The sequence below is a fragment of the Panthera tigris genome, chromosome D4 (genome assembly GCF_018350195.1).
Source record: "Panthera tigris isolate Pti1 chromosome D4, P.tigris_Pti1_mat1.1, whole genome shotgun sequence".
Taxonomy (NCBI): Eukaryota; Metazoa; Chordata; class Mammalia; order Carnivora; family Felidae; genus Panthera; species Panthera tigris.
Window position 1 is genome coordinate 56,264,585 of NC_056672.1, and position 22,150 is coordinate 56,286,734.

The following is a 22,150-nucleotide window of genomic DNA, read 5'->3' on the forward strand; positions in this document are numbered from 1 at the left end:
AGAGGTTATGCATGTGTGGAGGCAGGAGTATATAGGAGCTTTCTGTACCTTCCTCTGAATTTTTCTGTGAACCTAAACTGCTCTAAAGTCTTTTGGGCTGCCTGGGTGGCTCAGTCAGTTAAGCGTCCAACTCTTGATTTCAGCTCAGGTCATGATCTCACGGTTCATGAGTTTCAGCCCTGTGTCAGGCTCTGTGCTAACAGTGTGAGCTTGCTTGTGATTCTCTCCCTGCCCCTCCTCTGCTCATATGCACTGTCTCTTTCTGTCTCTCTCCCATAAAATAAATAAGTAAACTTTAAAAAAAGCTAAATTATGGGAATGCAAGCTGGTGCAGCCACTCTGGAAAACAGTATGGAGGTTCCTGAAAAAACTAAAAATAGAACTACCCTATGACCCAGCAACTGCACTACTAGGCATTTATCCACGGAATACACGTGTGCTGTTTCGAAGGGACACATGTACCCCCATGTTTATAGCAGCACTATCCACAATAGCCAAAGTATGGAAAGAGCCCGAATGTCCATCGATGGATGAATGGATAAAGATGTGGTATGTATGTGTATATATATATATATATATATATATACACACACACACATATACGTATATATATATATATACATATACGTATATATATATACGTATACGTATATGTATATGTATATGTACATATATACATATATGTATACGTATATGTATATATATATATATATATATATATATATATATATACACATACGATGGAGTATTACTCAGCAATCAAAAAGAATGAAATCTTGCCATTTGTGACTACGTGGATGGAACTGGAGGGTATTAAGCTAAGTGAAATTAGAGAAATACAAAAATCATATGACTTCAGTCATATGAGGACTTTAAGAGACAAAACAGATGAACATAAGGGAAGGGAAACAAAAATAATATAAAAACAGGGAGAGGGACAAAACAAGAGAATCATAAATGTGGAGAACAAACTGAGGGTTATAGGAGGGGTTGTGGGGGGGGGGTTAAATGGGTAAGGGGCACTAAGGAATCTACTCCTGAAATCATTGCTTCACTATATGCTAACTAATTTGGATATAAATTTAAAAAAATAAAAAATTAAATTAAAAAAAAAGAATTATGTAGGAGAAGCTGTGGGCATAGAACTTGATAGGGTATATAGCAAGTAACTGAGTTTTGGTGCCAAGGATGGGAGAGAGACCAAGGTTTTGAATCTTGGGGTCATTGTTAGCAAAAGTACGTGATATAAGAGAAAGAGCCGGGGAAAGAATGGAGAAGAGTATTAGATTCTGAACATATAGGATTTGGGGTCTCAGTGGATGGAAGGAAAGAGTGGTTAGAAGCTCAAGGAAGACATCAGAGTTAGGGATCTTGATTTGAGAGGCATCTGGACAGAGATGCAAGTTAAAGCTACGGGAATGGATTAAGATCACTACGAGAAGGAAACAGAGAAAAAGAAACAGACCAAAGCCTGAACCCTGGTAGGAAAACCAAGAGAACACAGTAGGATCACAGACAAGGAATAGATGGTTCAAAGAGGGCGCGATTCATAGGGTCACTGGCTGCAAAGACATCAAGGAAATTACAGACTCAAAAAGGGCCACTGGTTTCGCCCAGTGACAAATAGGTCATGGTGGCCCACAATTACATTGCCAGAGGTGGCAGTAGTAGACAAGCAGTCAGGGAGGAGGACCCATGAGAGCTCAGTAGCTACAATGGTTGATGGCTGTGGCCATTTTTGTTTTGTTTGGGAAAATATGAACAGGTTGTAGGCCCAAGTAGGAAGACTATCTAAGAAAATAACAAGATGGGAGGGAAGAGAGGAGGTCAGGGGCACCAGAGGAGAAAAGGATCAGGCATTTCTTCTACCGAGATGGGAGAGAAGCAGGAAGGGACAAAGCTAGGAAAAAGTTTAAGGTGAAAACAATGGAAACATAGGTATTGTTTCAAAGGTACTATACACATGACCAGATTATTTTTCTTTTTAATCAAAAACTGCTTTTTTGGTGAAATCAATGTAACTCAGGACAAAGGTGGTTTCCAAATCTGACTAATCATTAAAGTGAATTGTGAAACTTTTCAAAAATACATGTTTCTACGCCCAAACCCAGTCACAGCAAATCAGAATCTCTGGTGGAGTGGCCCAGGAATCTGCATTTTAAAGCCCCTTCAGTGATTCTGAAGGTTAGCTGGGTATGGGACCTCCTGAGTATGGTTTTCAACCAAGGATGTGTATCAGAATCACAGGGGCAGGTACTGGTTAACTGAGACTGCAGAGCACAGCTATTCATATTTCAAAAAGCTCCCCGGATGATCTGATGTACACCCTGGTTAAGAACCATGGTAAAGAGATTGGACTGAAAAAATAAACTAATTGGACAGGAAAAAAAAAACCCTAAAACCACAATGAAATACTAACATAAGCCTAATAGAATGCATAAAAAAACAAACCAAAACAAAACTGACAATACATTGCTGGTAGAGATGCAAAATGGTACAGCCACTTTGTAAAACATTTTTCCAGTTTCTTACAAATTTATATTTACCATACCACTCAGTAATCCCAGTCCTACTTATTACTAAATTGAAATGAAAGTCTCTGTTCACACAAAAACCTGTATGTGAATTTTTCTCATTTTTCTCTCATCCTCAGCCTTGATCCTACTTCCAGATTGTTCAACTGCTTTTGGTTTCTCAGCTTGACTCTCAGCTTTGCTTACAAACTCTTTATAACTTTTAGTTTTAAAAGTTTTAATTTGCATTTCCTTAATGAGTAATAATATTGATTTGCATTTTTTCTCTGTGCTTATTTGTCATCTCTACATCTTCTTTGGTGACTTGTCCATGCAAGTCTTTTCCCATTAAAAAAAATTTTTTTTTAATTACAGATATTTCAAAGTAGTAAATTTGGTGTCAAGAGTTCCCATTGATTTTTTTCACTTAAAAAAAATTTAAATCTTAGCAAGACAGTTCAGAGGGTATCTGAAAGCATTATCATCACTGTTATACCATGCAACCTTCTTAAAATGATATGTTTTCAAAGAGAAATACCTAGTTTTTTTAGAATGAAAAAGAAATAAATTCAGTTTATTGTTTCAGGTTAAAAATCTCAAGATTATACAATAACCCTTAAAAGCTTCTACTTTATTTTTTAAAATTTATTTAAAACTTTAAAAAAAATTTTATGTTAAATATAATTTATTGTCAAATTAGTTTCCATACAACACCCAGTGCTCATCCCAACAGGTGCCCTCCTCAATGCCCATCACCCACATTCCCCTCTCCTCCACCCCCCCATTAACCCTCAGTTTGTTCTCAGTATTTAAGAGTCTCTTATGGTTTGGCTCCCTCCCTCTCTGTAACTTTTTTTTCCCCTTTCCCCTCCTCCATGGTCTTCTGTTAAGTTTCTCAGGATCCACATATGAGTGAGAACATATGGAGAAATACAAACTTTCCATGTACATGGACAACAGTAAAAAGAAAAACCCTTTTTCCTATTTAATTATTCTGTATCTTTGAAAAATTTTAAATATCACTGAATAGTTTAATTTAAAAACTCATAAGCTTTTGAATACTGGAGTACTGGTGACCAAACCATGGGTGATGTTTTTGTTTACAAAGTTACTGAGGTGTTCACACCTATAAAATTCTTGTGTTGGAAAAAAATACATAAAACATATCCTCTAAAATGTCTTCTATAAGTAGCAAAGACCAATATGTAAGCCTTAAGATATCACATCAGAGTTAGAGACAGAGGAAGGGAAAATCCTTAGCAGTAGTATCTTGGTAAATTTTCTTATCAAAAAATTTTTTAATAAAACGCTTGAAGTCTCAGTATTTCTAATTACAGTATACTAAATAGTTTTACTACTTTTTTCATTTCCCTATTCATTATTACTGGCAATAAGAGAGTTTTTAATGTTTTGAGAAAACAATTTTAAAGTTCACTAAATAACTGTAAATTTCCCCATTGATTATTTAAGATCACTTTACCTGGTTTCAGCTTGCACAGTCCTTTTTATGGTCCCAGGCTACTGTGCAAAGTAAGAACTGCCTGTGCTAGAAAATGAATTACCTTAAGAATCATTTATATTGATTAAACTTGGTAGTTTTCATATTGTGCTCTGCAAAATCCTGGGTTCCAGCAAGGTGTTCCAGGACTTTCAAACATTTCACAAGTATTAATTTTAATTTCATTTTTAAAGTGTAGTTTATTTTTATTAATGAACTATTTTTTTGGAAATTTTGGATGTATAGAAAAATTGAAGTGCTAAAAGTCCCTTCCCTTCCTGAGCCCCCTCACACATTTTCCCTTGTTACTAATTACTATATTATTATGGCACACTTGTTATAATTAATGAACAATATTAACACATTATTATTAATTAAAGTCCACATTTTAGTCAAATTCCAATATTTTTAAAAGTTTATTTATTTTGAGAGAGAGAGAGTAAATTGGGGAGAGGGGCAGAGGGAGAGCACGGGGCTCATGAGATCATGACTGGAGCCAAAATCAAGAGTCATACACTTACCCAACTGAGCCACCCAGGTACTCCTCAAATTTCCATAATTTTTAACTAATCCTCCTTTCCTGTTTTTGGATCCTATCCAGGATAGTACATTTCATTTAGCTGTCATGTCTCCTTAGGCTCCTCTTGGCTGTGGCAGTTCCACATACTTTCCTTGTTTTTGATGTCCTTGACAGTTTTGAGGAGTACTGGTCAGGCAGTACAAGGTAGAAGATGTCCCTCTATTGGAATTTGTCTAGTGTTGTTCTCATGATTAGCCTGGGATTGTGGAGGTTTGGAGAGGAAGATGACACAGGTAAAGTGCCATTTTTATCGCACAGTAACTATTTTTTTTAATGAATATACATGGAATTTGAGAAGCTTAACAGAAGACCATAGGGGAAGGGAAGGGGAAAAAACAGTTTCAAACAGAGAGGGAGACAAACCATAAGAGACTTAAATACAGAGAACAAACCAGGGTTGATGGGATGTGGGAGAAAGGGAAAATGGGTGATGTGCATTGAGGAGGGCACTTGTTGGGAAGAGCACTGGCTATTGTATGTAAATGATGAATCATGGGAATCTACTCACAAAGCCAAGAGCACTGTATACACTGTATGCTAGCTAACTTGACAATAAATTATATTAAAAAAAATATATACAAGGCACCTGGGTGGCTCAGTCAGTTAAGAGTTCAACTTAGGCTCAGGTCATGATCTCACGGTTTGTGAGTTTGAGCCCCACATTAGGCTTTGTGCTGACAACTCAGAGCCTAGAGCCTGCTTTGGATTCTGTGTCTCCCTCTCTCTCTGCCCCTCCTCCACTCGCACTCTGTCTCTCTCAAAAGTAAACATTAAAAAAAATGTTAAATAAAAAAATGAATATACAATATCTACTTCTTTTTTAAATTTTTTAAATGTTTGTTTATTTTTGAGAGAGAGAACGAGTGAGGACAATTCGGGGAGGGGCATAGAAAGATGGAGACATAGAATCCAAAGCAGGCTCTAGGTTCCAAGCAGGTTCTAGGCTCTGAGCTGTTAGCACAAAGCCCAACATGGAGCTTGAACCCACAAACAGTGAGATCATGACCTGAGCTGAAGGCAGTCACTTAACTGACTGAGCCACCCAGGTGCCCCATATACAACACTTGCTTCTTGATGGTGCCATGGCCCCTGCACTCCTGCCAGGCTCTGCTGGCTGCTAGGGGAACAGGACCAGGAGGCAACAGTGCCCCAGAAGAAAACTAACATTTAAGTATAGGTTTTAGTCCAATATGGCCCCATAGGAAGACCCTGAACTCACCTCCACGAGACATACCAAATTACACCCATTTATAGAGCAGTTCCTCCTGAAGAACCAAGGGCCAAATGAACAGCTTCTGCACAATGAAAGATAGAACAGCAAACAGAACAGCAAGAGAGATGAAGACAAGGGTACCTGCTGTGTAGACAGCCAAAGGACCTCCCAGCTTACACCCACTTCAGCTATCTTGCCAGGGTGCCTTCTGTGTGGAAAGCCCCAGGACCTCCCAGGCTGCACACAGCCTCAGCTCCACCTGCTCTGCCAGCACACCCCAGCACAGAGTACCCAGGTATCCTCCAGCACCCACCCACTTCAGCTTCAGCTGTTCTACCAGGGCACCCACTGCACAGAAACCCCCAGGACCTCCAAGCCCACACTGTGCCTCAGCTCCAACTGCCCTACCAGGGTACCCTTTGCACAGACAACCCTGGGACAAGCTCAAAGACACCCACTTCAGCTTCAGCTATCCTGCCAAAGTGCCCTCTATGTGTAAAGCCTCAGGACACCCTGGCTTGCACCCACTTTAGCCTTAGCTCTCTGGCCAGGACATCTGCAATGTGGGGAGTCCAGGGACTGTACCAATCCATGCCCACTTCAGCTATAGCTGTCCTACCAGGGTGCCCACTGTGTGGAGAGCTCCAGGACTCTAAGCTCACATCAGCCACAGCTCTAGCCAGCCAGTAAGTCACCGAGCACACACAATATACACAGGGGATATCCATATATAAGACCATTCCTTCAGGTTTAGGAGAAGCAGTTGTTCCACCTAAGCCATAGAAACAAACACAGAAAGTCAAAACAGAGAAGAAAGGGGAAACAGAGAAATATGCTCAAAAAGAAAAAAAAAGACAAAGTCTTAGAAAAAAATTAAAGAGAGATAAGCAATATGCTGTATAAAGAACTTAAAGTAATGATTGTAAAGATACTCACCAAGCTGGAGAGAAGATTAGAACTCAGTGAGGCATTCAATAAAGAGAAAATATAAAAAAAGATTTGTCTCTCTCTCTCTTTCCTCTTTGACACCTGAAACTAATTATACACTGTATGTTAACTAACTGGAATTTAAATAAAAACTAAAAAAAAAAAAAAACAACCAGAAAATATAAAAAAGAACCAATCAGAGTTGAAGAATATAGTAACTGAAACAAAAAATACACTAGGGGTAATCAACAGATTACTGGATGCAGAAGAAATTATCAGCAATCTGGAAGACAGGATAAAAGAAAGCACTTAAGTGAACAGCAAAAGGAGAAAAGAATTTTTTAAAAATGAGAATAGCTTAAAAGACCTCTTAAACAATAGCACATGAACATTCACATTATAGGGATCTCAGAAGAAGAAGAGACAAGGGACAGAAAATTTATCTGAAAAAATAACAGCTGAAAATCTCCCTAGTCTAGGTGAGGAAATAGACATCTGGGTTCGAGAAGCACAGAAAGTTCTAAAAGATGAACCCAAGGAGATCCATACTACAACACATAATAATTAAAATGTGAGAGGTTAAAGAGAAAGACAGAATTTAAAAAGCAACAAGACAGAAGCAAAAATCTACCTACAAGAGAAACTCTAAAAGGGTATCAGGTGATTTTTCAGCAGAAACTTTGCATGAGAAAAGGGAGTGACACAATATATTCAAAGAGCCAAATGGGGAAAAACTGTAGCCAGAAATACTCTATCCAGCAAGGCTACCATTCAGAATAGAAGGAGAAATAGTTTCCCAGATAAAAAAAAGGAAAAAGAACTCATGACTACTAAACCACCCTGCAAGAAATGTTAAGAGGAACTCTTTGAGACTCCTTGAGAAGATGGTGGCATAGGAGGACGCTGGGCTCACCTCATCCTGCTGATCACTTAGATCCCACCCACATCTGCCTAAATAACCCAGAAAACCGACGGAAGACTAGCAGAATGGACTCTCCAGAGACAAGTGTAGACAAGAGGCCCACAGAAGAGGGTAGGAAGGGCAGAGAGGCGGTGCGCGCTACACGGACTGGCGGGAGGGAGCCGGGGCGGTGGAGGGGCAGCCCGCCCGGCAAGGCAGAGCCCCCGAAGTCTGGCTTGCAAAAGCGGAGGGGCCGGACTCCGTGAGTTCTGACAGTCAGTGGGACTTAACATCTAGAATGTTAAAAGTCAACAGCTCTGCTCGGAGAGCGGGAGGGCGAGAGGACACCGGGAGAGAGAGTTGTTGAGCCCCAGAAGACAGAGCTCAGCTCGGCAAGGGAACAAAGGCGCTGGCAAGCGCCATCTCCCTCTCCCATCCCCCAGCCAAAATTCCAAAGGGAACCAGTTCCCGTCACTGAACTTGCTTGTACCACGCAAACACCCAACACTGTGCTTGTATGGATCCATCCCTCTGACAGATCTGCCTCCCGGTGCTGCAGGGCCCCTCCCACAGAGGACCACCGAGGGCAAAGTGAACTAAGCCTGCATCTCGCGTCCCTGTGCACCTTGCGGATCCACCCCGGCTAATATGCCAGATCCCATCGAAGCAGCACCACAAGCCTGGCAGTGTGCAAGTATCCCAGACAGGGGCCACACCACTCCACAGTGAGCCCTGCCCCTGGGAGAGAGGAAGATAAGGTACACACCAGTCTGACTGTGGCCCCAGCAGTGGGCTGGGGACAGACGTCAGGTCCGACTGTGGTGGCACAGGGGAAGTGCCCTGCAGTTCCGCGCCACTCCAGAGACTATCCAAAATGACAAAATGGAAGAATTCTCCTCAAAAGAAACTCCAGGAAGTAGCAAGAGCTAATGAATTGATCAAAAACGATTTAAGCAATATAACAGAACATGAATTTAAAATAATAGTCATAAAAATAATCGCTGGGCTTGAAAATAGTATAGAGGACAGCAGAGAATCTATTGCTACAGAGATCAAGGGACTAACAAACAGTCATGAGGAGCTAAAAAATGCTATAAATGGGGTGCAAAATAAAATGGAGGCGACCACAGCTCGGATTGAAGAGGCAGAGGAGAGAATAGGTGAATTAGAAGATAAAATTATGGAAAAAGAGGAAGCTGAGAAAAAGAGAGATAAAAAAAAAATCCAGGGAGCATGAGGGGAGAATTAGAGAACTAAGTGATGCAATCAAACAGAACAATATCCGTATCATAGGAATTCCAGAAGAAGAAGAAGAGAGAGAAAGGGGCTGAAGGTATACTTGAACAAATCATAGCTGAGAACTTCCCTGATCTGGGGAAGGAAAAATGCATTGAAATCCAAGAGGCACAGAGAACTCCCTTCAGACGTAACTTGAATCGATCTTCTGCACGACATATCATAGTGAAACTGGCAAAATACAAGGATAAAGAGAAAATTCTGAAAGCAGCTAGGGATAAACACGCTCTAACTTACAAAGGTAGACCCATAAGACTAGTGGCAGACCTATCTACTGAAACTTGGCAGGCCAGAAAGGAATGGCAGGAAATCTTCAATGTGAGGAACAGAAAAACTATGCAGCTGGGAATCCTTTATCCAACATGTCTGTAGTTCAGAATAGAAGGAGAGATAAAGGTTTTCCCAAACAAACAAAAACTGAAGGAATTCATCACCACTAAACCAGCCCTACAAGAGATCCTAAGGGGGATTCTGTGAGTGAAATGTTGCAAGGACCACAAAGTACCAGAGACATCACTACAAGCATGAAACCTACAGACAGCACAATGACTCTAAGCCCATACCTTTCAATAGTAACACTGAATATAAGTGGACTAAATGTGCCAACCAAAAGACATAGGGTATCAGAATGGATAAAAAACAAGGCCCATCTATTTTCTGTCTACAAGAGACTCATTTTAGACCTGAGGACACCTTCAGATTGAAAGTGAGGGGATGGAGAATTGTCTGTCATGCTACTGGAAGTCAAAAGAAAGCTGGAGTAGCCATACTTATATCAGACAAACTAGACTTTAAATTAAAGGTTGTAACAAGAGATGAAGAAGGGCCTTATATAATAATTAACAGGATCTATCCATCAGGAAGAGCTAACAATTATAAATGTCTATGCGCCGAATACGGGAGCCCCCAAATATATAAAACAATTAATCAAAAATATAAGCAACCTTATTGATAAGAATGTGGTAACTGCAGGGGACTCTAACACTCCACTTACAGAAATGGATAGATCATCTAGACACACGGTCAATAAAGAAACAAGGGCCCTGAATGATACATTGGATCAGATGGACTTGACAGACATATTTAGAACTCTGCATCCCAAAGCAACAGAATATACTTTCTTCTCGAGTGCACATGGAACATTCTCCAAGATAGATCACATACTGGGTCACAAAACAGCCCTTCATAAGTATACAAGAATTGAGATCATACCATGCATACTTTCAGACCACAGTGCTATGAAGCTTGAAATCAACCATGGGAAAAGTCTGGAAAACCTCCAAAAGCATGGAGGCTAAAGAACACCCTACTAAAGAATGAATGGGTCAACCAGGCAGTTAGAGAAGAAATTAAACAATATATGGAAACAAACGAAAATGAAAATACAACAATCCAAACGTTTTGGGATGCAGCGAAGGCAGTCCTGAGAGGAAAATACATTGCAATCCAGGCCTATCTCAAGAAACAAGAAAAATCCCAAATACAAAATCTGACAGCACACCTAAAGGAAATAGAAGCAGAACAGCAAAGACACCCCAAACCCAGCAGAAGAAGAGAAATAATAAAGATCAGAGCAGAAATAAACAATATAGAATCTAAAAAAACGGTAGAGCAGATCAACGAAACCAAGAGTTGGTTTTTTGAAAAAATAAACAAAAGTGACAAACCTCTAGCCAGGCTTCTCAAAAAGAAAAGGGAGATGACCCAAGTAGATAAAATCATGAATGAAAATGGAATTATTATAACCAATCCCTCAGAAATACAAACAATTATCAGGGAATACTATGAAAATTATATGCCAACAAACTGGACAACCTGGAAGTAATGGACAAATTCCTAAGCACCCACACACTTCCAAAACTCAAACAGGAATAAATAGAAAACTTGAACAGACCCATAGCCAGCGAAGAAATTGAATCAGTCATCAAAAATCTCCCAACAGATAAGAGTCCAGGACCAGATGGCTTCCCAGGGGAATTCTACCAGACATTTAAAGCAGAGATAATACCTATCCTTTCATGCTATTCCAAAAAATAGAAAGGGAAGGAAAACTTCCAGACTCATTCTATGAAGCCAGCATTACTTTGATTCCTAAACCAGACAGAGACCCAGCAAAAAAAAGAGAACTACAGGCCAATATCCCTGATGAATATGGATGCAAAAATTCTCAATAAGATACTAGCAAATTGAATTCAACAGCATATAAAAAGAATTATACACCATGATCAAGTGGGATTCATTCCTGGGCTGCAGGGTTGGTTCAACATTCGCAAATCAATCAATGTGATACATCACGTTAATAAAAGAAAAGAAAAGAACCATATGATCCTGTCAACTGATGCAGAAAAAGCATTTGACAAGATTCAGCATTCTTTCTTAATAAAAACCCTCGAGAAAGTTGGGATGGAGGGAACATACTTAAACATCATAAAAGCCATTTATGAAAAGCCCACAGCTAACATCATCTTCAATGGGGAAAAACTGAGAGCTTTCCCCCTAAGTTCAGGAACACGACAGGGATGTCCACTCTCACCGCTGTTGTTTAACATAGTGTTGGAAGTTCTAGCATCAGCAATCAGACAACAAAAGGAAATCAAAGGCATCAAAATTGGCAAAGATGAAGTTGAGCTTTCACTTTTTGCAGATGACATGATATTATACATGGAAAGCCCAACAGACTCTACCAAAAGTCTGCTAGAACTGATACATGAATTCAGCAAAGTCACAGGATACAAAATCAATGTACAGAAATCAGTTGCATTCTTATACACTAATAATGAAGCAACAGAAAGACAAATAAAGAAACTGATCCCATTCACAACTGCACCAAGAAGCATAAAATACCTACGAGTAAACCTAACCAAAGATGTAAAAGATCTGTATGCTGAAAACTATAGAAAGCTTATGAAGGAAATTGAAGAAGATATAAAGAAATGGAAAAACATTCCGTGCTCATGGACTGGAAGAATAAATATTGTTAAAATGTTTGTATTTTAAAATACTACCCAAACAATAGTATTGTTAAAATGCTATCCAAAGCTATCTACACATTCAATGCAATCCCAATCAAAATTGCACCAGCATTCTTCTCGAAGCTAGAACAAGCAATCCTAAAATTTGTATGGAACCACAAAAGGCCCTGAATAGCCAAAGTAGTTTTGAAGAAGAAGACCAAAGCAGGAGGCATCACAATCCCGGACTTTAGCCTCTACTACAAAGCTGTAATCATCAAGACAGCATGGTATTGGCACAAAAACAGACACACAGACCAATGGAATAGAATAGAAACCCCAGAACTAGATCCACAAAAGTATGGCCAACTAATCTTTGACAAAGCAGGAAAGAATATCCAATGCAAAAAGGACAGTCTCTTTAACAAATGGTGCTGGGAGAACTGGACAGGAACATGCAGGAAGATGAAACTAGACCACCTTCTTACACCATTGACAAAAAAAACCTCAAAATGGATAAAGGACCTGAATGTGAGACAGGAAACCATCAAAACCCTAGAGGAGAAAGCAGGAAAAAACCTCTCTGACCTCAGCTGCAGCAATCTCTTACTTGACACATCCCCAAAGGCAAGGGAATTAAAAGCAAAAATGAACTATTGGGACCTCATGAAGATAAAAATCTTCTGTTCTGCAAAGGAAACAACCAACAAAACTAAAAGGCAACCGACAGAATGGGAAAAGATATTTGCAAACGACATATTGGACAAAGGGCTAGTATCCAAAATCTATGAAGAACTCACCAAACTCCACACCCAAAAAACGAATAGTCCAGTGAAAAATGGCAGAAAACATGATTACACACTTCTCTAAAGAAGACATCCAGATGGCCAACAGGCACATGAAAAGATGCTCAACATCACTCCTCATCAGGGAAATACAAATCAAAACCACACTCAGATATCACCTCACGCCAGTCAGAGTGGCCAAAATGAACAAATCAGGAGACTATAGATGCTGGAGAGGATGTGGAGAAACGGGAACCCTCTTGCACTGTTGGTGGGAATGCAAACTGGTGCAGCCACTCTGGAAAACAGTGTGGAGGTTCCTCAAAAAATTAAAAATAGATCTACCCTATGACCCGGCAATAGCACTGCTAGGAATTTACCCAAGGGATACAGGAGTACTGATGCATAGGGGCACTTGTACCCCAATGTTTATAGCAGCACTTTCAACAATAGCCGAATTATGGAAAGAGCCTAAAATGTCCATCAACTGATGAATGGATAAAGAAATTGTGGTTTATATACACAATGGAATACTACTTGGCAATGAGAAAGAATGAAATATGGCCTTTTGTAGCAATGTGGGTGGAAATGGAGAAAGACAGATACCGTATGTTTTCACTCTTATGTGGATCCTGAGAAACTTAACAGAAACCCATGAGGGAGGGGGAAGGAAAAAAAAAAGTTGAAGAGGGAGGGAGCCAAAGCATAAGAGACTCTTAAAAACTGAGAACAAACTGAGGATTGAATGGGGTTGGGAGGGAGGGTAGGATGGGTGATGGGCACTGAGGAGGGAAGCTGTTGGAATGAGCACTGGGTGTTGTATGGAAACCAATTTGACAATAAATTCATATTTAAAAATAAATAAATAAATAAATAAATAAATAAATAAATAAAAGGAACTCTTTGAGAGTGAAACGAGAGAGACCTTTAAAATATGGAACAAACTGAGGGTTGATGGAGGGAGGTGGGTGGGGGATGGGCTAATGGGTGATGGATATCAAGGCAGGCACTTGTTACAATGAGCACGGGGTGTTGTATGTAATTGATGAATCACTGAATTCTACTCCTGAAACCAGTATTTCACTGTATTTAACTAACTAGAATTTATTTTTTTCATTTATTTTATTTTTAAATATATGAAATTTATTGTCAAATTGGTTTCCATACAACACCCAGTGCTCATCCCAACAGGTGCCCTCCTCAGTGCCTATCACCCACCCTCCCCTCCCTCCCATCCCCCATCAGCCCTCAGTTCTGTTTTTAAGAGTCTCTTATGCTTTGGCTCTCTCCCACTCTAACCTTTTTTTTTTAACTAACTAGAATTTAAATAAAAATTTGGAAAAATATATAAAATACATCTTTAAAATTAAAAAAAGGACTCTGTGAGTGGAAAACAAAAACCATAAGTAAAAGTAATAAAAATAGGAGGCGCAAAAGCAAAAAAAAAAATAAGTTATATTTGCAAAAATTAGTCAAGAGAAGCACAAAATAAAAGGATATAAAATAGACCAAATAATCTGAAACATGGAGGGGAGAGAAGTAAAGAATAAGTTCTAAATTAAGTGACCATCAACTTAGAAAAGACACCTATATGCAGAATTTGTTATGTATAAACTGAATGGTAACCACAAATAAAAAAAACAGTAATAGACATGCAAAAACTAAAGAGTAAGGAATCCAAATATATCACTAAAGAAAACCAGCAGACCATGAAAGACAGAAGGAGAACAAAGGATCTGAAAAAAATTACAAAAACCACCACCAAACAGGTAACAAAATGGCAAGAAATACATTTCAATCAATAATTACTTTGAATGTAAGTGGACTAAATGCTCCAGTTAAAAAGCATAGGGTGACAGAGTGGATGAAAACACAAGACCGATCTATATGATGCTTACAAGACTCATTTAGACTTAAAGACACCTGCAGATTGAAAGTGAGAAGACAGAGAAACATCCGTCATGCAAACTGATGTCAAAAAAGCTGAAACAGCAGTAATTATATCAGACAAAATAGACTTTAAAACAAAGTCTGTAAAAAAAAAAGACAAAGGAGGACACTGTATAATAATAAAGGGGACAATCCAACAAGAAGATACAACAATTGTAAATATTTATGAACCCAATATGGGGATACCCAAATACATAAAACAGTTAATAATAAACATAAAGGAACTAATTGACTGCAATACAGTAATAGTAGGGGACTTTAACACCCCACTTACATCAATGGACAGATCATTTAAACAAAATCAACAAGGAAACAGTGGCTTTTAATGACACACTGGATTAGATGTATTTAACACATATATTTGGAATATTCCATCCTAAAGCAGCAGAATACACATTCTTTTCAAGTGCACACTGAACATTTGTCAGAATAGATCACATGTTAGGCCACAAAACAAGTCTCAACAGATTCAAAAAAAGATTGAAGTCATACCATGCATCTTTTCTGACTACAATGCTATGAAACTAGAAGTCAACAAGAAAAAGTATGAAAAGAGCACAAATAGATGGAGATTAAATAACATGCTACTAAACAATGAATGGGTTAACCAAAAAATCAAAGAAGAAATGAAAAATTACATGGAGGCAAATGAAAAGGAAACACAACGGTCCAAAACCTTTGGGATGCAACAAAAATAGCTCTAGGAGGGAAGTTTATAGCAATCCAGGCCTACTTCAAGCAAGAAAAATCTCAAACAATGTAACCTTCCACCTAAAGAAGCTAGGAAGAACAACAAACAAATCCCAGGGGTGCCTGGGTGGCTCAGTCAGTGGGGTGTCCAACTATGGCTCAGATCATGATCTCAAGGTTTGTAAGTTCAAGCCCCATGTTGGACTCTGTGCTGAAAGCTCAGAGCCTGGAGCCTGCTTCAGATTCTGTGTCTCCCTCTCTCTCTGCCCCTCTCCTGCTAATGCTCTGTCTCTCTCTGTCTCTCAAATATGAATAAATATTTAAAAAAATAAGATAAAATAAAAAATATACAAATCCCCAAAACAGCAGAAAGAAGGAAATAATAAAGAGTGGAGCAGAAATAAATGATATGGAAGCAAACAAACAAAAAACAATAGAAGATATCAATGAAACCAGGAGCTAATTCTTTGAAAAGATCAACAGAACTGATAAACCTCTAGCCAGACTCATAAAAAGAAGGAGGGAGGGAGAAAGAGAGGACTCGAGTAAACAAAATCACAAATGAAAGAGAAATAACAACACCACATAAATACAAACAATTGTAAGAGAATTTTATGAAAAACTATATATTTCAGCAAATTAGACAATCTAGAAGAAATGGATAAATTGCTAGAAACATAACCTATCAAAAGTGAAGAAGAAATAGAAAATTTCAACAAAGCAATTATCAGCAGGAGACTGAATCAATAATCAAAAAATTTCCAATAGGGTACGAGGAGCCAAGATGGGGGAACAGCATGGAAGCTTTTTGTGTGGCTCCCTTCCATGAAATACAGCCAGACCAACACTAAACCATTCTACACACCTAGAAAACTGATTGGAGGATTAACACAACAATCTGCACAACCTGAACCACAGAATTCAGCAGATATGCGGCGGGAGAGCCGAACTTGGGGAGCGAGAAGCCAGGGGCAGGCAGGGAGCCACTTTTGCAGGCAGAGAGAGGACAGAGACTGGGAGGGGGGAGGGTGGGGAGAATATGGGAAAAGCACCCCTTCCCAAAAGCAGCTGGAGAGAAAGTGGAAAATTGGAAACAGCCACAGGGACTAAACTAAAAAGGGAGAAAGGAGAGGGTTTAAATTCCATTAAGACTGTAAACAAGGGGAATGCAAAGTCTGCAACTCCGCAGCTCCATACCTGGAGGTGCTCTGGTGGGAAGGGCGAATCCCCAGGAACAGAGAGTGGGGTTCGGGAGGTTCTCGGGCCACATGGGGAAAAGCGGTTCCACTGCTGGAAGGACATTTGGTAGAGACGGTTGAAGCCACCTGGTACCAGCAGACCCCAGAAAACGGCCACATTTGGTGGTGCTGGAACAAGGTCATTAAGGGTGAAGCCTGGTGCCAGATGTGTGTTGTGATTTTCCATAATCTCTGAAAAGCTGCTGCTACACTATCTCGTGAACTTTTTCTGGGGCGGGCTGGCACCTGGCTGCAATCTTGGGGCACCGGCAGCACCAGAGTCCAGCAAGCATTCCTGGATGCAGCTGACATTCGGCCATTGCTCATTCGGCCATTGCTCAGTGAGACTCTCCCACAGAGGGGCAGAACAGGTCAAAGCCACAGTCCTTCAGAAGTAAGGGGCCAGGGAAAACAGCCACATCTGAAACAAAACTTGGGAGAGAGGTACTTCCTGGGGCCTGGTCACCGACAGTGAACAAGCAGGGAGCAGACGAGAGCTGAAGACAGAGGATGGTGCGGGATTGCTGATCTGGGAGAACAGAATTCCGATACTAGCACCTGGATAGCTGGGTGATGCCATTTTCACCGCTCCTACGCATGAGTATACACAACTACGAGCACTGTAACAATCCACCCCAGTAGGCTAGCAGCGCCATCTAGTGGAGAACGGAGTTGTTACACTGAGCCCTGCCCAACTGGGCCAACCTCGCTTTTGAGGAACACAAGTCTCACCACCTACTTAGTTTATGGACTACAAAGCGCTACATAGTCTGACTTCTAGGGGAAAACAAAGTAATTTCAGTCCTATTTCAATCTGTTAGCAGGTCCATCTATTCAATATTCTTTCTTTTTTTTCTCTTTTACACTTTTCTTGAATACAGAAAGAAAAAATTCATTTTTATTTTCAATTTTTATTAAAAATATTTTTAATTTTTTACTATATTTTTTACTTTTGTGTAAATTTTTTCTAATTCTTACTTCCATCATTTTATTTTAGTCTACTTCAGTGTATCCACCTTTTCAAACGATTTCCTTTTTTCTTTTTTTTTTGTTTCTTTTCTTTTTCTTGAACGCAGAAAGAAAAACTTCATTTTTACTTTAAATTTCTATTAAAAATATTTTTCTTTACTTTCTTACTATATTTTTTCCTTTTCTGTAAATTTTTTCAAATTCTATTTTACTTCCATCATTTTGTTTTAGTCTACTACAGTGTATTCACTGTATTCACTTTTTCAAATTTTCAAATGATTTCTTTTTTTCTCTTTTTTCTTTTTCATTTCTTTTCTTTTTCTTGAATACAGAAAGAGAAAAAAATCATTTTTATTATAACTTATATTAAAAATATTTTTCTTTACTTTTTTCTACTATATTCTTTACTTTTGTGTAATTTTTTTCAAATTCCATTTTACTCCCATCATCTCATTTTAGTCTACTTCACTGTATTCATTTTTTTCAAATTCCCAAAAGATCTCCTTTTTTTCCCCTTTTTTTCTCTTCTGTCAAACCACTTTCAACACCCAGACCAAAACACACCTAGGATCTAGCATCATTTATCTGACTTTTTTGTTTGTGTGTGTGTTTAATTTTGTAATTTTAATATTTTAAATTTTTAATTGTTTTTTATTTTAATTTTTATACCTCATTAATTCCTTTTCTCCCTTCAAAATGACAAAACAAAGGAATTCACCCCAAAAGAAAGAGCACGAAGAAACAACAGCCAGGGATTTAACCAACACAGATACTAGCAAGATGTCTGAACCAGAATTTAGAATCACAATAATAAGAATACTAGTTGGAGTCGAAAATAGATTAGAATCCCTTCCTGCAGAGATAAAAGAAGTAAAAAATAGAATGAAATTAAAAATGCTATAACTGAGCTGCAATTATGGATGGATGCCACGGCAGCAAGGATGGATGAGGCAGAACAGAGAATCAGCTATATACAGGACAAATCTATAGAGAAAAATGAAGCAGAAAAAAAGAGGGAGATTAAGGCAAAAGAGCACAATTTAAGAATCAGAGAAATCAGTGACTCATTAAAAAGGAACACCATCACAATCACCGGGGTCCCAGAAGAGGAAGAGAAAAAGGGGTAGAAGGGTTATGTGAGCAAATCATAGCAGAAAACTTTCCTAACCTGGGGAAAGACACAGACATCAAAACCCAGGAAGCACAGAGGACCCCATTAGATTCAACAAAAACTGACCATCAACAAGGGATATCATAGTCAAATTCACAAAATACTCAGGCAAGGAGAGAATCATGAAAGCAGCAAGGGAAAAAAGCCCCTAACCTACAAGGGAAGACAGATCAGGTTTGCAGCAGACCTATCCACAGAAACTTGGCAGGCCAGACAGGAGTGGCAGGATATATTCACTGTGCTGAATCAGAAAAATATGCAGCCAAGAATTCCTTTTTTTTTTTTTTTTTTTTTTTTTGGTTTTTAAATCTTTTTTTATTTTTTATTTTTTAAAATTTATATCCAAATTAGTTAGCATACAGTAAAGCAATGATTTCAGGAGTAGATTCCTTAATGCCCCTTACTCACAAGACAATGAATCTACAGGCACTTTAATCCTGGACTTTCCAACCTCCAGAACTGTGAGAAATAAATTTCTGTTGTTTATAAGCCAGCCAGTCTATTGTATTTTGGTATATAAGCCCAAGAACACTACGACAGTCTTCAAGCTACCACTCACAGTCATCATAAGTGGCAGTCTTATAAGTAACAGTTATTAAATTAGCTCTCATGTACCCATACTCCAGTAAGAGAATACACAACTATAAATATTCAAATCTATGAACAGCCTCCTGAGAAGAGCTAAGAAGAGGTCAAAAACATTAAGGCCACTTTAACTTTTGTCTATATCCTCTCTTTATATTTCTTCCTTCTCCTAACACTCTACTCTAGGGCCCTTTAATCAGTAGAACTAGCTAGCCATTGTAACCCTTTCAGAGAATTTCAGCTGAAATCTGGATACCCAGCCCACTCTACTGTGGTATTTGCATTTCATGCTTAATTTGTCTATAACATTACAAATCTCATACTCCTACATTTCTACTATTATAATCATAATACTATTTTAGTACTTCTCTTTTGCAAGTGAAATTAGCATTTCCATGTAAAATAGAATAATTGTTGGTTGTCTCCCTAATGTGTCTAGGAGCTTAATCCAAGCCTGAAGTTTAAGTTCTGAGTGCCTGAGATGGTCTATTTTTATGCAGGTTTCTCAGTGTACTTACATGCTGCTGTGGACTTATGCCTAGGTCTCTTCATGTCAGAGGCTAACCTGTTTGAATTTTCCTTTGGTAAAACAGAAGGAATCCAAGATCAGAGACATCTTCTGGGAGTATTCCCCTGTAATGTTCTCTTGTTTCTTACCCTTACAGGGTTTTCCAACAGAAAGGCAGAGCATGGAGGCCTCACCATTAAAAGAAGAACCAGGAATCCTGTGGGCTTCATGTAATAAAAAAGCTTGAAGATTTTTTCTAGATATGTCTCCTATAGCAAGGGAAATAAAAGCAAAAATAAACTATTGGGACTACATCAAAATATAAAGCTTCTGCACAGCAAAGGAAACAATCAGCAAAACAAAAAGACAACCTACTGAATAAGAGAAGGGGTTAGTATGCAAAATACATAAATAACTCATACAATTCTACACCCCAAAACCAAATAACCCAATTAAATAACGGGCAGAAGACATGAGTAGACATTTCTCCAAAAAAGACATACAGATGGCCAACAGACACATGAAAAAATTCAGTATCACTCATCATCAAGGAAATGCAAATCAAAACCATCTCATATCAATGAGATTATCAGTTCACACCTGCCAGAATAGCTAAAATAAAAAACATAATAAATAAGTTTTGGTGAGGATGTGGAGAAAAAGAACTGTGTGCTGTTGATGGAGATGCAAACTGCTAGAAAACTGTAGAAAACAATACAGAGGTTCCTCAAAAAATTAAGAATAGAATTACCATATGATTCAATAATTCTGTTATTGGGTATTTACCCAAAGAATACAAAAGTGGCAGAGAGAGAAAATCCCAAGCAGGCTCCATGCTATCAACAGTGCAGAGACCCATGCAGGGCTTGATGTCACCAACCATGAGATCATGATGTGAGCCAAAATCAAGAGTCAGGCCCTTAAGTGACAGAGCCACCCAAGTGCCCCAGTATATTTGTTTTTAAAATAAAATATACAACTATCCATTTAAATACTTTTATAAAAATTAATAGCTTATTCTTAACCTACTGCTATAATAAAATACTATTTTATATAAAAATCAGAAAAAAGTTCTCCACATATTTTCTAAATATATCCTAATCATGCTTCTACCCTCTCTATCTTGGCCTAACTCCCACTGGAATGTAAGCCTCTCCACCACGATAATGTGAGTCCTCCCCCTCCTGCCAAAATATAAACTTCATCAGAGTAGGAACTCCTTTTTGTTTACCGCTATGTCCCTAGCTCCAGGAACACTGCGTGATAAATGGTAGTCACTCAACAAATATTGCTGAATAAGTGAGTGTACATCTGCATGCATCTTCAACCAAAGACAGTAATATGAATGCAATCGAATGGAAGCAAAAATAATGCATATATTACATAAGTTTTATTACAGTATTGATAATGGATAATTTTTATTAAGGGTTTATTAATATGCTAGGTACTAGGCTAAGTACTTGATATGTAAAAATACTCTATAAATGCTATTATTAATTTTATTTTTTTTAAACCTGGAGGAAAATGGGGCACCTGGGTGGCTCAGTTGGTTAAGCATCCGACTCTTGATTTCATGATCATGAGAACTCATGATATCACATTTCATGAGTTCAAGCCCCATGTCAGGCTCCACGCTGAGTGTAAAGCCTGCTTGGGATCCCTTCTCTCTTGCCCCTCCCCCGGCTCGTGCTCTCTCTCTGTCTCTCTCTCAAAATAAATAAGTAAACTTAAAAAAATTAAAAATTAAAAAAATAAAACCTAGAAGAAAATGAATTTGAGAGGTAAATATTATTACATACCTTTTTTAATTTACCAACCCCCTGAACCATCTTCATGAGTTATTCTTCATAATAAAATTACAGAGTAAGACAATGTTCAAGTTCTCATTATTTGGATTCTCAAAATCACACAGTCAGTGAAAGAGCAGCAATAAGGATTTTGATTCCTTAATCCTCGTATTTGGCTAAAGAAGCTCATATTTCTTCCCAGAAGACGAAACAAACATCTGTAGTAATGTTGCCCATGTCACAAGGCTCTGGTAAGGGAGAGTTAATAACTGATTACAAAATTCTTAGTAAATACAAACTGCTGTAGAAATGCAAACATCTACAACAACAGTAATTAATTTTAATTGTCATCTTTATTCTTGTGTGCAACTGTCTCTCAAAATGCACTTTGGGAGTTTAATCACTACATCTCAACAAATAAAGTAACCTCTTTCTTTCTTAGACCCTACTAAGAAGCTGCCCCACATTCCCCCCAGCAGCTGAAGCTCTTCTCCTCCTTACCCCTACATACTTCCTACTCTCAGGTCATTAGCAAAGGCTGAATACTGACATTAATAAGAAAAAAGAGTTCAGATGGAGACTTGAGCC

At 38.6% G+C, this 22,150-nt stretch overlaps 1 long non-coding RNA gene across 4 annotated transcripts in view; it reads left to right on the forward strand.

Moving 5' to 3' along the window:
- Positions 1-20,078, forward strand: part of LOC102963063 — a 131,888-nt gene extending 111,810 nt beyond the window's left edge. For all 4 annotated transcript variants that reach the window (XR_006210359.1, XR_006210361.1, XR_006210360.1 and 1 more), the window contains one exon: positions 19,933-20,078. This is a non-coding gene — a long non-coding RNA (uncharacterized LOC102963063). The remainder of the gene's footprint in view (positions 1-19,932) is intronic.
- The last annotated feature ends 2,072 nt before the right edge of the window (positions 20,079-22,150 follow it).